This window comes from Trichosurus vulpecula, chromosome 1 (genome assembly GCF_011100635.1).
Source record: "Trichosurus vulpecula isolate mTriVul1 chromosome 1, mTriVul1.pri, whole genome shotgun sequence".
Classification (NCBI taxonomy): Eukaryota; Metazoa; Chordata; class Mammalia; order Diprotodontia; family Phalangeridae; genus Trichosurus; species Trichosurus vulpecula.
The window spans coordinates 19,167,418-19,180,714 of NC_050573.1; the positions used below are offsets into that span (position 1 = coordinate 19,167,418).

The 13,297-nt window shown below is 44.3% G+C and overlaps 1 protein-coding gene across 6 annotated transcripts in view; it reads left to right on the forward strand.

The window, feature by feature from the left end:
- TPST2 (tyrosylprotein sulfotransferase 2) overlaps nucleotides 1-13,297 on the forward strand; it is a 72,807-nt gene that overhangs the window by 35,944 nt on the left and 23,566 nt on the right. For 2 of the 6 annotated variants that reach the window (XM_036741588.1, XM_036741590.1), the window contains one exon: nucleotides 11,510-11,601. The exons of the other annotated variants lie outside the window; for them this stretch is intronic. The gene's annotated coding sequence lies outside the window, so the exon portion shown is untranslated. The remainder of the gene's footprint in view (nucleotides 1-11,509; nucleotides 11,602-13,297) is intronic. 6 annotated transcript variants of the gene reach the window in all.

The window sequence follows — 13,297 nt, forward strand, 5'->3', positions numbered from 1 at the left end:
ATATACCACCATTCGGGTACCCAGCCCATGGGTTTCTACTTTATTTCCTACTCTTTGCTGCCACCGAAGATGATACTAGTCTGTTTTGCCTCCCCTCAGGCCCCTCATTTTATAAAGGACCTGAAGCTTAGGGAAGGGACTTGCCCAAGGCCTCATGACAGGACTAAGCAGCAGAGCTGCTGATGAAGCCCAGGTTCCCTACATGCTTGTCACTGTGCTATGATGCCTCCTTCTGGTGGCTTTTGCCCAGACAGTCATGGTTGTTCCACATCAAACTCAGGTTATTTTTTTCCCCATTACTCAGGGATGACCAGCTTTCTTCTTCCTCTTCCCCATCAGTGCCCACCAAGGACCTTTGGCTAATGAGCTAACGCCCTCTCTACCAAAGTTACCTAGTATCTGTTGTGCACGTATGTTGTGAATGCGTATACACAGACATGCCGTCTTTCCTGGTAGAATATAGGCTTACTGAGGGCAGGCTTTGTTCACTTTTGTCTTTCAACCTCCCACACCATGTCCACCACACAGAAGGCTCTTAATAAATCCTATATGACCAATTCATAGTAACATTGATAATTATATTTTTAGTACTAATGAATATCAGTTGTGTTTATATGAATAATTCTGGTATGCCGTAAGCTTCTTGAGGGCAGAGTTTTTTTCCTTTTTTGTCTTTCTGTCACTAATGCTTGGCATGCAGTAGGTGCTTAATAAATGCTTATTGAAGAGGCAGTCAGCTTTGAAGTCAGGAGTCAAGCAAGAAAGCAGCAGGCATTTATTAAGCTCTTCCATGTGCCAGGCACCGTGGTAGTCACAGAGAATGCAAAGACACAACTGAATCAATCCCTGCCCTCCAGGAGCTTACACTCTGTTGGGGAAGGCAGCATGTAAGCACGTAAACTTACAAATTAAGTGTGTACAAAATATATACAAAAATAAATAAATATGATATAGATGAGTTAAAATCCAAACTCAGACACTTACTAGCTGTGTGACCCTAGGCAAGGGTTTGCCTCGGTTTCCTCATTTGTAAAATGAGCTGAAGAAGGAAATGGCAAACATTGTAGTTATCTCTGCCAAGAAGACCCCAGATGGAGTCATGAAGAGTCAGACAAAAGTAGACCAGAGTTGCAAAGGATGGGTTGTCAGGGAGAGCTGTGATTTTTATTTTAGAGGCAGTTTGGTACAGAGGAAGGAGTGCTGGCTTTGGAGCCAGCAGATCTGGGTTCAAATTCTGTCCTTGATGATTACTACCTGTGTGACCTTGGGCATAAGTCTCTCTGGGTCTCAGTTTCCCCATCTGTAAAGTGAGAAGGTTGAACCACGTGGGCTCTGAGGTCCCTTCTAACCCCAGGTTCTTGTACATGGCAACCACTTAGTAAATACTTGTTAGATTGGATTGGGTTGGATTGGTTTGTCCTGGTGAGGGTACAAGGAAAGCCAATGAGCTTACTCATGGCACTGATAACATGACAGACAGCTCCAGTTGCCCTTTACGAAGACCAAGCATGCTCACCTGTCTTCCCATCTGAGGCTCCCCATTACTACATGGGGTGGGTATTGTCCCCATTTTCCTAATGAGGAAAGAGGTAAAACCATGTGTCCAACAGCACCCAACTTAAATAATTGGTGAACCTGGGATTCAGCCACCTCTTCTGACTTCATGAAGTTCTCTTCCCACCTCAGTGATATTTGTGCATTTGTTAATGTGATATAGTCACAAAAAATTCCATGGGGGCAGGTAAGGGATGGTTATATTTCTTGATTTCTTGCCATTCTCTCTCTCTCTCTCTCTCTCTCTCTCTCCTCTCTCTCTCTCTCCTCTCTCTCTCCTCTCTCTCTCTCTCTCTCTCTCTCTCTCAATCTCTCTCACTCTCTGTATATATTCACACACATATAGAAACATATGTATACATGGGTATGTATAAATGTATGTACACACATGTATGCATATATACAGGATGTTCCAGAATTTTAGTGGACTTTGGAGCTTTAACAGGTCTCTGTATGTCGCTGATGTCCTTATCTGTATCCAAAACAAATTCTCTTGTACAAAGGCCAGAAGAGAAAGAGGGAAGGAACTGATTCCATGGGAGAGAAAAGAGAAACAGGAAATTGGCGGGGTGGGGGGGGGGGCAGGTAAGGGGATGAGGAGAGAGGAGATTGGCAGTTGCGGTGCTTGGGGCTGTGCTTGCTGCCTCTCAAATACTGTGGGACTTCAGATGAGACATTTCTCTCTGGGGCTGTTTCCTCATCTGAGAAATGAGGTGGCCTCTGAGGGATCATCCAGATCTGACTTTTTATGAAGACTCTGAAATACTTCCGTTTGCCCAGGGAAGGTGGGAGGTTATTGTAGGGAGTAAGTCTTGCTTTAGGAGAATCTGTGACCTTAGAACAGGGAATGTCAGGAATGGGAGGGGCCTCAGAACAGGGGATGTCAGAGCTGGGAGGGGCCTCAGAACAGGGAATGTCAGGGCTGGGAGGGGCCTCAGAACAGGGGATTGTCAGGGCTGGGAGGGGCCTCAGAACAGGGGATTGTCAGGGCTGGGAGGGGCCTCAGAACAGGGGATTGTTAGGGCTGGGAGGGTCCTTAGAACAGGGAATGTCAGGGCTGGGAGAGCCCTTAAGGATCCTCTGGTCCCTGAGTGTCTAACCTGAGATCAGTAGACTGAGTGTGGCCCACCTGTGATCGTCAGCAGTGCAACATGCCACCTAATTAGCCAGCACACATGAACTAGCAGGCCAGTCAGACCTCACCACCTGTCTACTGTTATTCTTGTATAACCATCACCAGATGTCACGCCAGCAAGTGTGGATCGTTTAGTCACTCTAGTGGTAAAAATGCCACAGGGCCTACATTCTTGGGGATTTCCTATCCTGAAAGCTCAGACTCCTCCTATTCTAGCCCAGCCCCTTCCTTTTACAGAAGTGGAAACTGAGGCTCAGAACATGGAAGAGACTTAACCCCATGTGACACAGGCCTTACATGTCAGAGGGGATTCTCAGAAACCTTAGGATTTTTAAAGTGGGAAAGACCTTAGTGATCATTCTGGCTTATATCATTCTGGACCCATGTGACCTTGGACAAGTCACTTTCCTTTGGGCCTCAGTTTCCTCATTGGTAAAATGAAGAGATTGAAAGAGGAGAAAATTTGAGTTTTAGATAAGCTGAGTGACATGCCCATGGTCACCAAGCAAGCTAATGGCTGAGCTGGTACTTAGGCGGGAAGAAGAGCAGGTTGTCTCAGTGGGCCTGGGCTTCTTAACCTGGGATTCATGAATTGTATTTAAAAAAAATATATATATATATATATATATATATATATGTATATATATATATATATATATATATATATATTGACAGCTTTATTTCAATATAATTGATTTCCTTGATAATGCTACAGATTTTATCTTGTGGATTTAAGAACATTAGTCCAAGAAAGAGTCTTTGGGCTTCACCTGATTGGCAAAGGGGTCTGTGTCACTGAAAATATGAACCCCTTCCCTAGGGGTAAGCGCACTGTGTCCTGCCCAGGAAGCCTTAGGAGTAGGTAATTTAGGATTTCTTTGCTCATCTGAACTCTGGTGAGCTGAATGGAGTCAATTAAGCCTGCCTCTCTCCCTTCCTGGCAGACCACTTGGACAGGAAGTGGGGTCCCACATAGACAATTGGGCAATCTGTCCCTCCATCTGAATGAGCTCCTCCCCAAGGCTACAGGAAGTCTCCAGTCGGGTGGTTTCACTGATCTAGCTTCCTTCCTTGTTCTTAGCTCCTGTTTACAAGGGTGTCCTTCAGAGTAGTACCCCTGGGTGTCTGCTAGGAAGAGAAACGGACACAGGCGATCCCTTGCCTGACCAGGGTGTCCCGGGAGCCTCCTTCTCCTTCCTTGGGCTGTCTTTGTCAGGACTGCCTTTGACACTGAGCACTCAGCCTGGAGTCAGAGAGACCTGAGTTCCAATCTAGCCTCATTGACTGGTTGTATGATCCTGGGCAAGTCACTTAACTGCTGTCTTCCTCAGTTTCCTCATCTGTAAAGTGAGAGTAATAATAGAACCTACCTCCTGGGGCTGGTGGAAGATCAAGTGAGATACTATTTGTAAAGTGCTTGGCACTGCTACTACTACTAATAGTTAACATTTACACGGTGCTTGGCACATGGGCGCTATACAAATGTTCGCTGTCATCATCGTCATCATTGGAGGCTCCCTGTGAGATTTTGCTTTAAAAACTCTTTGTTCAGGTGGGCTCCTGATGGGGTCACTGGTGTGCCTTAGGAAGAGAGCCCGGATTTCTGTCTGCATTGTGTGTGCCATTTATATACTTGTGTACGGATGTGCTGTTCCTCCCATAGAACGTAAGCTCTTTGGGGGCAGGAATAATCTGAGGGGCCAGGCCCATAGCTAGGCCTTACTGAGTTGTTGAATGGGTCTGCCATTACCTCAGTAGGGGACTTTAGATCATTCTTTTCCCTTATCCGGATCTTGGCTTCCTAATCTAATAAGTTAAGCCATTTGGATAGAAAATCTCAAAAGAATTCTGGCCCTGGAGTCAGAGGACTTGCATTCAAATCCTGACCCCACTTATAATAGCTCATACTAATGGATATGTATATTATCTTCATTGAGCAAAGGAAGATTCACAGAGCCGAGTTGAGTTCCATCCACATTTACACATGTCCTCTGTGCCAGACAAAAGTGAGACAATCCCTGCCCTAAGAAGCTTATTTTCTATTGGACAATATAATATATTCTTGGGTACCTATATGCTGAATCATCTCAAGAAGAAGAAAGCACTTAGAATTCTTTTTCCAGAAGGGATCCAGAAAATTCCTCCTGGAAGAGGAAGTACCTGAACTGTACTATGCAGGAAGCTGGACATTCCAGCCAGAAGAAGTAAAGAGGGAGGGCATTCTAGGCATGAGGGACTATCTGTGCAAATATCTGGAGGCAGGAAATGGAATGTCATGTACAGGGACAAGCAGCAAATATAAGAACTGGTTTTGAACTCAGGTCCTCTGACTTTAGCCAGTGATCAAGTGAGAGAATGCATGCAAAGTCCCTTATAATCATAAAGTGATGGATGGATGGTTGGATGGATGGACAGAGAAATGGATAGACAGACAGATGGATAGGCAGACAGATAATAGGCAGATAAACAGAGAGACAGACACATACATAGATAAACAGATGTATAGGGAGTCAGATAGAAAGATAGGTAAATAGACAGATGAATGGATGGACAGATAGATAGACAGACAGATAAAGAGAGAGATAGAGGTTGCCAGGTGGCACAGTGGATTGAGCTTCAGACCTGGAGTCAGGAAGACCTGAGTTCAAATTAGACCTCAGACACTTACTATCTGTGTAATACTGGGCAAGTCGCTTAACCACTCTCTGCCCCAGTTTCTTTATTTGTGAGCTAGAGAGGAAAATGACATAAACCACTCTGGTATCTTTGCCTAGAAAAGCCTAAGGGGATCATGGAGAGTCGGACACCCTCAAAATGGTTAAACAACAAGAAACCACAAAATAGATCAATAGACTGATAGGCAGGTAGACAAAGCGTGTATTTTGCACTTAACTCTGTCAGGCAGTGCTAAGTAGGGCAAATACAAATATAAGAAAAAGAAGATGTTCTCTACGCTCCAGTAACTCACCCTCTAATAGAGGAACAGAAATCAGAAAGAGAAGCTGGAAGGGGGAGGGGAAGCCTCAGGGCAGAGTCATCCCAAGATGACCCTAGCTCTGAAAGAGATCAAGTCCCAATATAATAATTAATAATAAACCACAAAAAGCATCTAGCCTTACTATAATATTTTAAGGTTTGCAAAGCTCATTAGCACTTGTATTAACAGAGTTTTCCCCAGGTCCCTTGAGACCATGGCTGGGATGGTATCTTTTGACCCCGGTGTGGACCTCTTAAGAACCGTCCACCTGACCTTGTCAGTGACAGCAGCCATCTTTGGTGAATTACATCCTTAGCCAAGCCGGTTGGTGAGGTCATTTTCAGTGCTTGCCAGTTTCAGCTCAACTGGACGTTTTTAGGCTGCTGCCTGCGGGGCACTGCGGGCAAAGCATGGTGGATTAATTTGCCCCAGGGAAGAAACATAGGTAGCTAGAATGTATAGTATGACTTTATAAGTACCTTAGAAGAAACCAAAGGGTCCTCCATCTTCACCTTCAAACCTAGCTCAAGCCCCAGCTCCCCTATAAGACCTCCCCTCATGCCCCTACCCCCGTGCTTCCCAACTGCTAGTGACCCCCTGTAAATTTCCTTGTATTTGTTTTTATGTATTTATGTATGTATTGTGTGTAAGCTTCTTGAGGGCAGGAACTGTTTTGCCTTTGTCTTTGTATCCCAAGCACCTAGCAGTGCCTTGCACATAGTAGGTGGTTAATACATGCTTGTTCAGTGATTGATTGGGTAAGGTCTGAGGGAGAAAACGATTATCAACCAGAATGGCTTCCTAGAGGAGCTGACATTCCAATTCGGCTTTAAAGGTTGTATTGGTTTTCATCAGGCAAAGAGGAGAAATACAGGCATCCTGGGCATAATGAACAGCGGGAACAAAGATATGGAGATGGGAGACTGCAGGATGTGGGGGTGTGGCAAAGAGGTCCATCTCTATCCATCCATCTATCCGTCTATCTGTCTGTTTGTCTACCCGTCTGTCCATCTATCTATCCATCCACCCATCTGTCCATCTATCCACCCATCCACCCATCCATCCATCTATCATTTATCTGTATATCTATTTGTCTATCTGTCCATCTCACTATCCACCCATTTATCTCTGTATCTCTCTTTTTCTGTCCATCCATCCAACCATGCATCCATCCATCTGTCCATCTATCTGTCTGTCCATCTGTCTTGTCTATCTATGTGTCTGTCTAATCCATCTATACATTTATCTCTCTCTACCAATCCACCTATCTATCCATCTATCTATCTATCCTTCCTTCCTTGTTCCTCATATATGTAAAATGAGGGAGCTCGACTAGATGACCTCTATAAATTCTCTTCTCCCTTTAAACTAATGATCCTGTATGTGATAAATAAGTTGGAGCATTGAGTGCACAGATGGTACATTTAAGTCTAGAAAGGGAATGTGGTACTGGATTTTGGAGGCCTTGAATGCCAGGCACAGAAGTTTTTGTAAGTTTGCTTTTACTCTCTATGGTAATTCCTATGTCTTCCCAGCTTATGATCTCTCAAATCTCTGGGCCCAGTTTATTTGTTTTGGGGAAGACAGGAGGAAGAAGGGTATAGTGAAGAAATCAGATTTCTCCACCTCCACCCCTAACCCTTCTGGATCACCAACCTCCTTGAGAAGATTTAAGGTCATAGATTTAGACCTGGAAGGATCCCTGGAAGTCGTCTAGACTGATCCCCTCATTGTACAGAAGATGGGCTGAGGCCCCAGCAGCTTAAGCAGCTTCCCTAAAGCCACAGAAGCAGTAAGCCCCAAAAGTGGAATTTGAGTCCAGAACCTCAGACTTCAGAGTCAATGCTCTTTCTGCTGTCCTAGGGATATTTCTTCCTCCTTTCATAGACACCAGATGTTTGGTATGGGAGAGCCTTCAGTGATTCTATCACCAGTGGTGATGGAATGTTCAGGGGGTCCCCATTAAAGGGAGAGATGGCCGAGTAAAGTGTTCCTTCCCATTCCAGGGTAGATAAAGCATGCCTCTGCTGGTAAGGCTCATGGCCAGAGTGAAGGAGACGACTTCTGTCTGTGAGGTCACTTAGGGTCCTTTATCTTGCTTTGTACAGGTCTCCTGTCAGGAAACATTTTTTTCCATGGTACATAGCTGTGTTAAGGACAAGACTATTTACACAGTCCCCAGAGGGACTTGCTAGTTTGTCAACAGCTTAAATTTCAGCTTCAGATTTGAAGTTCAAAGAGGTCATATGATCTGACCTTTACATTTAACGATAGAGAACGACAAGGCCCAACAGTGGAAATAGTTGGCCCAGGGTCACATGGGCTGTAAGTGGCAGATCACAGCCTTGAATCCATGTACTATGACTTAATGTCCGGTGGACTGTTATCCTTCGCCACCTTATGCTAGATTTTTCCTGGAACACAGATGTGGCCTGGAAAAAAGGACACTTTCTAGCTTTTACTTATCGTTTAGTGGAATGAATGAATGAGCCTTTATTAATAACTTAGATATTCCAGAAACTGTAGTAAGCACAATACAGCAATACAAACATGAAAGTGAGACTCTAGTCCCTGCCCTCAAGGGGTTTCCATTCTAATGCTGTTCAGTCCTTTTTTCAGTGTCTGAATCTTTATGACTCCATTTGTCATAAAGAGATATTGGCAGAGATACTGGAGTGATTTGCCGTTTCCTTCTCCAGCTCATTTTACAGATGAGGACACTGAGGCAAACAGGGTAAAGTGACTTGCCCAAGGTCACACAGCTAGTAAATGTCTGAGGCTGGATTTGAACTCATGAAGATGAGTCTTCCTTGACCCCAGGCCAAGTTCTCTATGCACTATGGCACGACTAGTTGCCCCTTCATTCTCATAGAAGTAGATAGGCATAGGGGAGTAGTAGAGGCCACCAGGGGCGTTTTGGTCTACAAATTCTCTGGAATGGTAAGTGGAGCAATGGAGGAATAGGTTGCCATTCCCTTTATGATTTCAATAGGGGCATTGTTTTGGAAGAGATTGAGGGTGGAGCAGGACCTGAGTTCAAATCCCCAGCTCAGCCACTTCATTATTATCTTGGGTAAACCCCTTGTCTTCCCTGTACTTCATTTCCCTCCTCAGCCAATTAAAGTGGGCTACACAGGGGTATCCGCTAAAGGTCCTTCTAGTTTCAAAGGCATAATCCTAGGAACAAACATTCTTTGTTCACTTTAGTGGCAATGCAGATTTGGGGAGCACCAGGACCTAAAGGGCATCTCTCTCACTCCCCCGCGTTGGGAGTTCCCTGGCTCTTCCCTTCCCACAGGCACACCAGGTTCAGCCTTATCTCATTTTTTCCATCCTGCCTCTTGGCTAGCCTTGACTAATCATAAAAAAAAATCTGCCTTTATAAAATGATAATTATAGTCACTCATATTTTATAGACTTAAATTGTCTGGAAGGGACAGACCGTAGAGGTACTCCCCAGAATACTTTTCCCACAATATCTTTTGTAAAGGAGGTATGCCAGGATCCCCCTTTCTTGAAAAGGGGAACGTGAAACTAAGAGAAGGGGCACACCCTCCCAGCTATTAAAAGGTTTTCCCTCTTCTCTGTTGGAGACATACCTGAGAGCCCAAGGGCTGGAGTGGGTCTCATGAACTTTGGCATTTGGAGAAGTGCTCAGTGGGTGGCAGGAGCTGGATCTGCTTGGGTTTAGCCCTCCAGCTCTCTCAGGCTCTTGAGATAGTCAAGTGTTTCTGCCTCTAATTGGTTCTATTTCTCCTTAAAATATCTCCTTTCCTCCTTCCGTCTCCTACTCCCATCTTCTTTTGTGTTTCTTCTACCCCCAGAGCATCACCCATCAGCATCCTATATGGTCTGGACCTTTGCTGAGAACAGACTAGTTGCCTTGGTTACCACTGGAGCACTCTAAACCATCTGGCTTTTAGATTATTGCTAATTAAGCCGATATTTTGGGGACCTGAAAGAGTCCAGTTAGCATGGGAAAGAAAGAGAGGAGGGATGCATTGAGAAAGAGAAGAGGAGGAAAGAAAAAACACACAACCAAGCTCCTATGTCTCCAGAGGGAAAGGAGAGGGTACCTTTTATGTTCCTCATTTTCTGCTGGAACTATCTGTGGAGAGGGAGAGTGGACCCGGAGGGGTAGTACTGAAGAGTTTATTCATCCATCCACTCCTCCCAGCTCTGCCCTCTGGGGGCCAAGCAAAACCAGCCTAATGGACAATCTGGAAGGCAGCCAGGAGGCAGCCAGCAGCCTTCAGAGAGAATCACTGGAAGAAACTGGGGAGGTTTGATGTGGAAAAGACTTTGGAGCAAGGGGAGAGTTGTTGTCAAATATTAGAAGGGCTCTTATGGGAAAGAAGGAATTAAATTTTCCTGCTTGGTCCCCACGGGCAGAGGTGGGAGGTGGAATGTAGGTGCTTTTAGTCTGGAGGCAAGGAAAAACTTCCCAGAAGTGGGAAGGCAGGAGTTCCTGTTCCTGTTCACTGGAAGTCTTTTGGGAAACAGGGCCCTGGGTTTTATAGGGGATTCAGTTTCAGGTGCTGGTTGAGATCCCTCCTCACTCTGTGATTTCGTTGTTTGTTCAACAAACATTACTGAGAGCCTGGCATATACTCTATAGAACAGAAACTCCTTGAGGGCAGGCATTATTTTATTAAAGTCATTAAGTTGTGTCTAACTTTTTGTAACCCCATTTGGGGTTTTCTTGGTAGAGGTACTGGAATGGTTTTGCTGTTTCCTTCTCTAGCTCATTTTACAGATGAGAAAGCTGAGCAGACAGGGTGAAGTGACTTGCCTATGGTTACACAGTGTCTGAGACTGAATTTGAACTCAGGTCCCCCTGACTCCAGGTCCAAATTACAGCTCTATCATCAGCAATATAGCTGCTGGCACAGCATTTTATTATTTTTCACTATTAATTAATTAATTGGTTTGTTATTTATTATTTCTCTTAACCTTATTTGTCTCATCTGTAAAATGGGAATAAAAAAGCACATCTACTTCTATAAGTGACTTGGAGGAAAGTACTTCATAAATTTTTAAATGCTGAAAAAATGCGTTTGGATGATGACAATGATGATGACGACGACGATGACGATGATGATGACGACAATGATGACGATGGCGATGATTATAACTGGCATTTATATAGCACTTTAAAGGTTGCAAAGCACTCTCCAAATATTGTCTCATTTGATCCTTGCAACAGCCCTAGGAGGGAGGTGATTTACTTACAACCCATGTGACCCAGGGCCAACTGTTTTCTCTCCTTTTATGTGCATGAGGAAGCTGAGAGCTGAGCCCAGGAAGGTTGAGTGACTAGCGCAGTCACATACCTAGTCCAAATCAGAGGCAAGATTTGAACCTAGGCCCTTTGACCCCAGAGAAGGGACTTTTTCTACTGAATTACCCAACCTTCCTCTTTCACCAGATCTGATCAGATGCTTGAAAATGGCTGTCATGTCCCTCTCCCCCCACACATTACCCCAGTCTTTTCTTCTCAAGGCTGAGTGTCCCCTGTTCCCCAATGGAGCCTTTTATGACAAGGCTTCCCTTCTTATCAGCATCCAAGCCACCCTTCTCTGCCCCCATTCCAGCTTGTCCGTGCCCTTCAAAATGGGGGACTTGGATTTGGACGTGGTCCGCTAGATGAGATCTGATAAGGAAACTACATAGGAAAGATGAGTTTTGGTCCTCACCCTGAAATGGGGCTTAGCTCTCTCAATGGGAGATGAGCAGGATTGATCCAGGCTCCCTAAGGCCCAAGAAAGCTAGAGAGGCATCCAGAATATATAGCCCTCATGGTAAATCTCATGACCTGCTTCTCTTGGCTGGACCCATTCTAGGTTAAGAACCACTGAGGAGGGAGAAAATCTTCTAGAATTCAGAAGGGGACTGTACATGCAGACCATTCAGTCCAAATCTCCTGAGTTTACAGGTGAATAAACTTAATCATCTTATTTTCTTTGGGGAAGATAATCAGGGTTAAGTGACTTGCCCAGGGTCATACAGCTAGTAAGTGTCTGAGGTCGAATTTGAACTCAAGTCCTCCTGACTCCAGGGATGTTACTGTTTCCACTGTACCACCTAGCTTCCCTCTTAAACTGCATCTTAAAGGCAAATGGCTTGTTGCAGAGCACAGACAAGAATTTGAACCTGGGTCAAAGCCTTCACTCTAGATTCACCATTCCAAATCTAGCAGTTTTTCTACTACATTGTATGGCGTCTACTCCAGCAACTTTTTTTTTAAACTTTATTCATGCCTTTTGTTTCTATATCCTATTAATTTCTGAATTTCTTCAAAAAGTCATGCTTGACAGCATATGCAACATTCCATGCTATAGTCGCCCACCTCTTCAACGAAAGGAGGGAGGTGCATTTTCTCATGTTTCCGAGAGGTATAGAGAGGTAGCCTTGAAGCCAGGGAGACCTGGGCTCCACTTCTTTCTGATGAATTCTAGCTACATGACCCTGGACAAATTATTCAACCTCTTACTGCTCAGACTAAAAGTTATAGAGGCTGTATGCCACCCTGCATTGGGAGAGGGAGTTTATTCACCTGGGAGTTCCTTATACCAATAAAATTGTAGGTCCAGCCCCAGTCTCTATTCCTTTTCCAGGATCTGGCTTGGTCATTATAATTACAGAGTGTTTCCATTCTGTTTCCATTATGGCGGCCGTTACGTGTACTGTTTTCCCAGTTCTGCTTATATCAGTGTGTGTCAGTTCATACAAGGCTTCTCATATTTTTCTGAATTCCTCCTATTTGCCATTGATACCATCACAATAATCTGTTATATTTATATTCTGTAAGTAGGTTTGGACATTCCTCAAGACATGAGATGTTACTTTGTTTCCACTTTCCACAGCGAGCATTTAGTAACTAGAACATTCATTTGCTGATTCATTGCTACCACCGAAAGTGCTACTATGATGCTTGGTGTACCTACACTTTCTGTTTTGTTTTTGTTTCTGTCCATTATATCTTCTTGTGATCTGTGCCTACCAGCAGATTCTCTAGGTCAAAGGCCATAGATGTTTCAATGTTTTTTTTTTATGCAATTCCAAATTGTTTTCCTCATTTCTTTTTTCTTTTTTAATTTATTTTTTTAAACAATGAACAAAAATCTGTTTTCTCTCCCTCTTCCCTCGCCCTCCATTGAAAATAAAAGAAAAACCACACCTTTGTAACCAATATGTACAGTTAAACAAAATCAATTTCCGTATTGGCCGTGTTGGAAAGGCACATGTCTCAGTCTGCATCTTGAGTCTGCCACCCCTCCGTCAGGGGGTGGGTAGCTTATTTTGCCATGGGCCTTGTGGAATTGTGCAGACCCCCTCATTTCACAGTGGAGGAAACTGGGGCCCAGAGATAGAAAGGGAAAAGAACAAGCCTTTATGTGACACCTTCTGTGTGCCGGGCGCTGTGCTTCAATGCTTTATAATTATTATCCCATTTGATCCTCACAACAAACCCTGGGAGATTTTATGGATGAGGAAACTGAGGCAAACAGAGGTGAAGTGACTTTCCCAGCGTCACTCCACTGGCAAATGTCTGATGTCAGATTTGAACTCAGGTCTTTTTGACCTCGTGTCCCATCTGGACATGCCCATATCTAGTCATCATCACTGTG